The sequence below is a fragment of the Propithecus coquereli genome, unplaced genomic scaffold (assembly GCF_000956105.1).
Source record: "Propithecus coquereli isolate 6110/MARCELLA unplaced genomic scaffold, Pcoq_1.0 Scaffold240, whole genome shotgun sequence".
NCBI classification, from domain to species: domain Eukaryota; kingdom Metazoa; phylum Chordata; class Mammalia; order Primates; family Indriidae; genus Propithecus; species Propithecus coquereli.
Window position 1 is genome coordinate 1705599 of NW_012147953.1, and position 7143 is coordinate 1712741.

Sequence of the window (7143 nt, forward strand, 5' to 3'; positions counted from 1 at the left end):
AATTCTATTAGCAAATGTGTTCAGTAGAAGAAAATGGTATGAATCAATCAAACATAAATGTAATCCTAGAACCAGTAAATAACAGATATACAAGTCAAAACTTAAGACACCTAAACCTACTCTCCTAGGGCCAGGGCACTTCTAGAAGAACAGGCACTTAATTTAATCCCAAATGGTTTTTCTTCTTTTTCCTCCTTCCTTCCCCCACTGTAGAATATCATTATCACTATTATCATTATCATTATTGCTAAGAGTCTACTTTAATGATCACCCTTAGCTCTCCTTCTCAATAAATATTCTGGCTGAAGCAATATCTCACATAAGGAATTATACACCTGGCTGATTGGAGCCAACTGTTATATACGTATGGAAGTTTATTGCTGGCCATAATGAGCTTCTAAGATATCTTTAGATCCTAAAAACTTTGCCTAGCTTTCTGATCTATCCATGACAGCCTCAATATAACCTGAAATTCCAAAATTGTATTATTCCTTCAAGACCCTCAAATCTCCTCTCTAGGGATTTCCCAGTCTCTCGAACAATTTCTACTCCTTGAACTAATATTTTTACAATCGGTGAAGGAAAACATGTATGAAATTAACAGTCATATTAGTTCGAATGCAGTAAGTACAGCAGTGCATCAGATACTTACATGCAAAATGATAAAAGGGGGAGAATTTGCTCATTTGCCCAGTCTGATTCAGAGTGGTGACAAAAAGGAGATGGCATTTGACCTGAGCATTACAGGGTAGAGAAGATCTGAGTAGATGGGAGAAGAGAAGAAAAAGTTAAATCACACAAGCACAAACACACAGCATGTTTAAGTTGCCCCGTATAGGGTCTTTGGAAAGACGTTGTGAAAAAAAGATGCTGTAAATTAAGTTGAAATCAGACCTTAAAATGCCAGATCTTAAATTAAGCATTTAATATGTTGAAAATGGGAAACACTTAAGTTTGTATAGAGGAGTAATAGCTACCATGACCATGTGAGAAAATGCTAAAAGAGAAAATGCACTAGGCATTGGAGAACCAGATATGTTAGTCCATAGCAATGGGAGTAGAAAGTGCAAGACAGAGATGAAGAAAAGAAATATTTTGTATACATAATTACCAAGAATTGAGAAATGAAGAAAAGGAAGCAGAGTCCTACCTATTTTTTCTAGCCTAGGTGAAAAGAAGCCATCAACACAAGAGACACAAACTAATTGTAAAGCTGTCTTAAGAAGGCAGGTTTAAATCTAATCACACTGAATTTTACAGAACAGAGAAGTGGAAAAGTCCTCTCTAATAGAAAAGGAATTCACTTTGGAGCTCAGGAGAGTAGACAGGACTGGATTTGTATATTAGGGTACCATGAGCCCAAAGCTGATAGTTAACTCTTAGAAGTGGGCAGAATTACCCAAGGAGCAAATGCTGAGCCAATAAACAAGGCCAAGGTCAGAAATTTAATGAATTCGTATATTTAATGAATGAATAAAGTGCAAAAAAAGAAAACTGACCAAAAAATAAAGGAAGAATGTCAATGGTTCAATATCGTAGATAGCAAAAGGAATGAGAATGTTCCGAAGTGGATGGAAATTCTATTCTATTATAGAAGGACTGAATGTTGGCAGTGGTCAGGAACTTGACTGACTTTGACAGAGGAGTCAAAGTGAAGCATGAAAGAAAAACCTAATTGCCAGAGGAATGGCATGAAGGAGAGGGGAAGACAGAGGATGTTCTAAGACAGAAGATAAATAATGGGCTGGGATCGTGGAGGGGACAAAAGAAGAGGGGCTTGTAGACAGGTTAGTCTAAGAGAGGAGTATGGACGTATACTCTCTGGATTAGGAGACAGATAACACTGATATAGGCAGGAGTATGTCATGTTTGACTGATGGCGCATTCCGTACTTATACGGCTCTTTGGGAAAGTGGTGATGGCAAAGACAGTCTTAAGTCACCTATGCAATTGTGACTGGCGATGCTTCCAACTAAGCACTGCAAAATAGAAAGATCTTTTTCTCCCTTTCTAAAGAGCTTATAAGAGACTCCGTGGGAAATGTCTATTCATGTTCTTTCCCACTTTTTAATGGGATTATTTATTTTCTTATTGTTCAGCTGTTTGAGTTCCTTGTATAGTCTGGATAATAGTCCTTTTTCAGGTGAATAGTTTGCAAATATTTTCTCCCATTCAACAGGTTGTCTCTTAACTCTGTTCATTGTTTCCTTTGCTGTGCAGAAGCTTTTTATTTTATGGAGTCCCATTTGTCTATTTATGTTATAGTTGTCTGTGCTTTTCAGGTCTTAGCCATGAAATCTTTGCCTAGACCAGTGTCTTAAAGTAGTTTCTCTGTTTTTTTTTTTCCTAGTAGTTTTATAGTTTAGGGTCTTAATGTTAAGTTTTTAATCCATTTGAGTTGATTTTTGTATATGGGGAGAGATACAGGTCCAGTGTAATTCTTCTGCATATCTATTTCCAATTTTCCCAGCACCATTTATTGAAGAGAGTGTCCTTTCCCCAGCATGTTCTTGGCACTTTTATCAAAAATCATTTGGCTATAAATACATGAATTTACTTCTGGACTCTCTATTCTGTTCCATTGGTCTATGTGTCTGTTTTTCTACCAGTGTCATTTTGCAACAAAATGGATAGAACTGGAGGTCATTATTTAAGTGAAATAAGCCAGGCACAGAAAGACAGATACTGCATGTTCTCACTCATATGTGGGAGCTAAAAAGGCTGATCTCATGGAGATAGAGAGCAGGATAATAGATAACATAGGGTGGGAAGTGTGTGTGGGTGGGAGGGGGATATAGAGAAGTTGGTTAATAAGTACAAACATACAATTAGATACAAGAAATGAGCTCCAATATTCGATAACAACGTAGAGTGATTATAGTTAGCAACAATGTGTTGTATATTCCAAAGTAGCTAGAAGACAGGACTTAAAATGTTCCCAAAACATATAAATGACAAATACTCAAGGTGATGGATACCTCAAATACACTGACTTGATCGTTACACATTCTATGTATGCAATAAATATTCACATGTACTCCATAAATATGTGAAATATTTTGTGTCAAAGAAAAGACTCTCTGCGGACCCCCCAAAATTGGGCTTCTTATGGGCTGTCTTTTGTACCTGATTCATTAAACACTTCTACACAAGTATATTGTTCCATTGCTCCAAAAGATTACAAGAAAAAATTTTAAATGGCGTATTTGAACTTTAACATGTCTTGAATTAAAATTATTGTATAATTTTGTAGTTTAAAATTGTAGTACAAATTTAAAATTTCCAAATCTCATTTTTGAGAAAACTCAATCTTTACCAACCCTGGAATCATAACTCCTTAACACATTGACTGCCATACTAGAAAAAAAGATAATTTTCCTTGGAGCCATGGTGTTTTATTATGAAAATAGAATAAAAATTTTGAAAACAAAATGATCCTTTCTAATTTAATGAAAAATTTGTTATTTTGTATTGTTTTCTGTTTTTTCCCAATAAAAAAGTACTATAAAACTTGAAAATTAGTAATATAAAAAGTAATGTAAAAACTTGAAAAATAGTTCATAAGGGTAAAGTGGTTTCTTTTTGACCTGTCAGGCTTAAGTGTAATTTAAAGTTAAACATAAAAAGAAAAACAAATTTACTGACTTCTATTAATTTAATCCACAGTTTTAGAATTAAATTGCCAATATTAGTTTTAACAACAAGAACATCAACTTGTAAGATTTTCATGAACCAACTGCAAGATTTTGCACAGATTTTGCTTCATGAGGCCCCGGGCTCAAAACTAGCATGAGTTAAATATAACTCACATGGCAGTTAATATGTTAAAGGTTGAAAATTTCAGTTCAAGAAAGGCTGAGAGAAAGCCTAATAACACACTTTTAAAAAAATGTTTGAGTTCTATTATGAAGAATATTCTGATTAGCACACTATTAAAGCCTGGAGAAAGAACAGAATCTATGTGCAGAATAAGGGAGTTCAGTTAGACATAATTACAGGTAAATTTTCATGTTTGCAATTATAACGCTTCCAAAAGAGATCTTTAAAACCATTAATGGATGTTTATCTTTCCAGAATGGTTAGAAACTATTATTTCCACAGGCCCACACTGGAGTCTGCAATTTTGTTTCTACCCCTTAGATTGGTTCATGTTCTCCCTCCAGTTTGGAATAAGTCACACCAATGTGTGAACATACATACTTTCACTTCACCTTTGTTTTAATATTGGGGTTCATGGAACTCTACCTCTCTCTGCTTTATGATTTGTGACCAAACTTTATGATTTGTTTCTGTGCAATACACTTAAGAAACTTGATCTTTCACATAAGAATATACATTTACTTTTCATAAAATGAAAAATGCATTTGTGGTGAGGAATAAGAACACTTAGCAGAATCACCAAGAGGAAACGCAGCTAAAACATTGGGCTGGCTTAGACAAGTAATTTAACTTTTCTGAGCTTTGTTTCCTCCTCATCATCTTTGATACCTCACAAGGTTCGATGAAGAATAAATGAGATTGTGTACAGACTATCCTTCATTGTGCCTGGCACTGAGCAGGTGCTAAACAAATTACCATCCTTCATTCCTACATAGAATTGTAGTCATGGCCTTTTACGTGTTTTTATACCACATTGGAAGGAGTTATATTAACAAAGCACACAGCTCATGCGGCTTGACTTACTTCACCACACCCTCCCTACCACAACCACTGAACCTGAGTGTCCCAATCCCCCAGCCCCCACTACCAACACACACACATACACACACACACACACATGTACCTGGGAACACACACACATACACACACCTTTCAGCTCTGGGATCTTAAGTGAAACTTCATGAGAGACAAAGTAAAGAGACATTTTATTTTTTTTTAGTTGCTATTAGGAAAGAGAAAAGTTACAGAGCCTATGGGCATTACTGGGATAATCAACGCCTTGAGTGACTGACAAATCTAAGTAAAAGCTTCTCTCTCCCTGTTCACTGCTGGCATTTAAGATATCAAGCTGATACTCAATCCCTTCCAAATGGACTACTGCAAGCTATTTCATTGTAAAACACATTCTTGAAAACAATCAAATTATGAATTAATCCTTAAAGATTTGAAGATTGCAAGCCATGAAATAGTACGGAAGCTTGCAATTAGAATCATAAGTAGAAGATTGCAGAAGAGATGCCAGAAACTATGTTATAAGATTACCTATAGTGAAAGGGAGAAAAACAAGCATAGATATCCCTGAAGATAATACAGGTGCACACTGCTAGTTATAGGGGGAAAATGCAAACTGGGAGGCATCTAGCAACAGTCTATTAAATTCTAAAGAAGCAAATCAAGGCATTAGTATAAAGTGGGTATTATAACTAGTAAGCTTAGAGCTTTTACATTTACTACAAGTGCATTTTGCAATAAGTGAGAAGTCATGTATAGCCCCTGGGGTATCTCCCTTCCACTCCTTATGTCTTCACTCATTTTGAAACTATCTAGAGTCAGAATATAACACTACAGCAGTGGTCAGCTATGAATCAGAATTCTTTAATGATAATTTCCCAGAAAGTACAATATATAAATTCTTTGAGTTACCTAGATTGGATTTCTAATGTTGAGTTACTCTGACAGAAATAGGTTGTGGCAGGACCCAAGACAAGAAATAAGTTATTTTCCCAAATTACACTTTGATCCTATAACCTCTGAATGCTTCCTGGTAACTTAAGTATTTTCATCAAAATTTTACATTACTGATATATCCATTATGTTCACACACTGTGCTTTTTTAAATGTCCATGAACACCAAGGTTGTGCCTTTGACTATAGGGTTTGTTTTTTGTTTCTTTATTTTGTCTCATTTTGTTTGTGGGAAGAAGGAAGCTAAATATGTTAATAGTAAATAAACCACTCAACCATTCAATTTTATTTATTTTTTAGAACAGTTGCTTTTAGATTTTCAGATGTTTAATGAAGCTGAATGTTTTCATCAAATGTATCTGTGAATGTCAATACAGTCTAAATTTCCAAAATTATTAGTTAAATCCCAAAACACTTTGCTCTGATTCTAGTGAACCCATGCATTCATCCACTCACACCTTAATTTATTCATTGCAAATGTATTGTGTGCCATGTGCCAGACACTGTACTAGGCACTAGGAAATAATAGTGACCCCCTCCCAAAAAGGACAAAATCTCTACCTTCAAATGAAGTTGCACTTCAGTTTAGAAGATAGATAATAACCCAATAGGCTGTTTGGTGGCATTGTGGCTCAGCTCATGCAGCAGCGGTGGCGTCGGTGGCGGCTGCAGCCAAAAGAATCAAGGTGATGTCTCACACCATTGTGCTGGAACAGCCTACCAGGAGGCCAGAAGGCAGAACTTACACTATGAATCTGAGAATGAGTGCATGGAAGGTGTCTGCAAAATGTATGAAGAACATCTGAAGAGAATGAATCCCAACAGTCTCTCCAGCACATATAATATCAGTCAGTTGTTTGATTTTATCAGTGATGGGGCAGACCTCAGCTGCCTGGTTTAACAAGCTGATACTCAGACATACCAGCCTTATAACAAAGACCGGATTAAAGAGAAGATCTACATGCACCTTTGTCAGCAGGCCCAACAGGCAGGCCCTATTATTTCCCTAAATAATTGAGTTGGAAGCATCAGGGGAGTGCGGGTGGGCTTGGAACACAGGTGTGTACAGCGTGCTGTAGTGGAAGTTTTGTATTATAGCAATCCTGTTTCCATGTGGTTACACTCTAGAATTATAGAATTCTATAAAATCCTGAAGAGTTATCTACTAAAATCAACCAATCTCATTTCTGGAACTGAGTTCCAGAAAGAAAAAGTGATTAATCCAAGGTCACACCCCAAGTTAGAAACAACTCAAGGCTTGTTTTTGTTGTTGTTACTAAGCTTACTCCCTATTTCTTTGTCATTTCATAGTTATCAACTTCTTGCACAAAATTCAACTTCAAATCATTCTCTCCCATTGCAATAAAACTATTTGTTTTAGGAAGTCATTAGTAACCACCTGGGTTTAGGCTACCTCCTCAGGCCTCCTCTGATATTCCTTGATCTTAGATCACAATCTATGTTTGCTGTAAGAAAAAGCAAGATATTCCTTCTAAACCTGAGATAAACAAATAGGAT

The 7143-nt window shown here is 36.0% G+C and overlaps 1 pseudogene; it reads left to right on the forward strand.

The window, feature by feature from the left end:
- Positions 1–6314: 6314 nt before the first annotated feature.
- On the forward strand, positions 6315–6643 carry LOC105811809 (annotated as a pseudogene).
- The last annotated feature ends 500 nt before the right edge of the window (positions 6644–7143 follow it).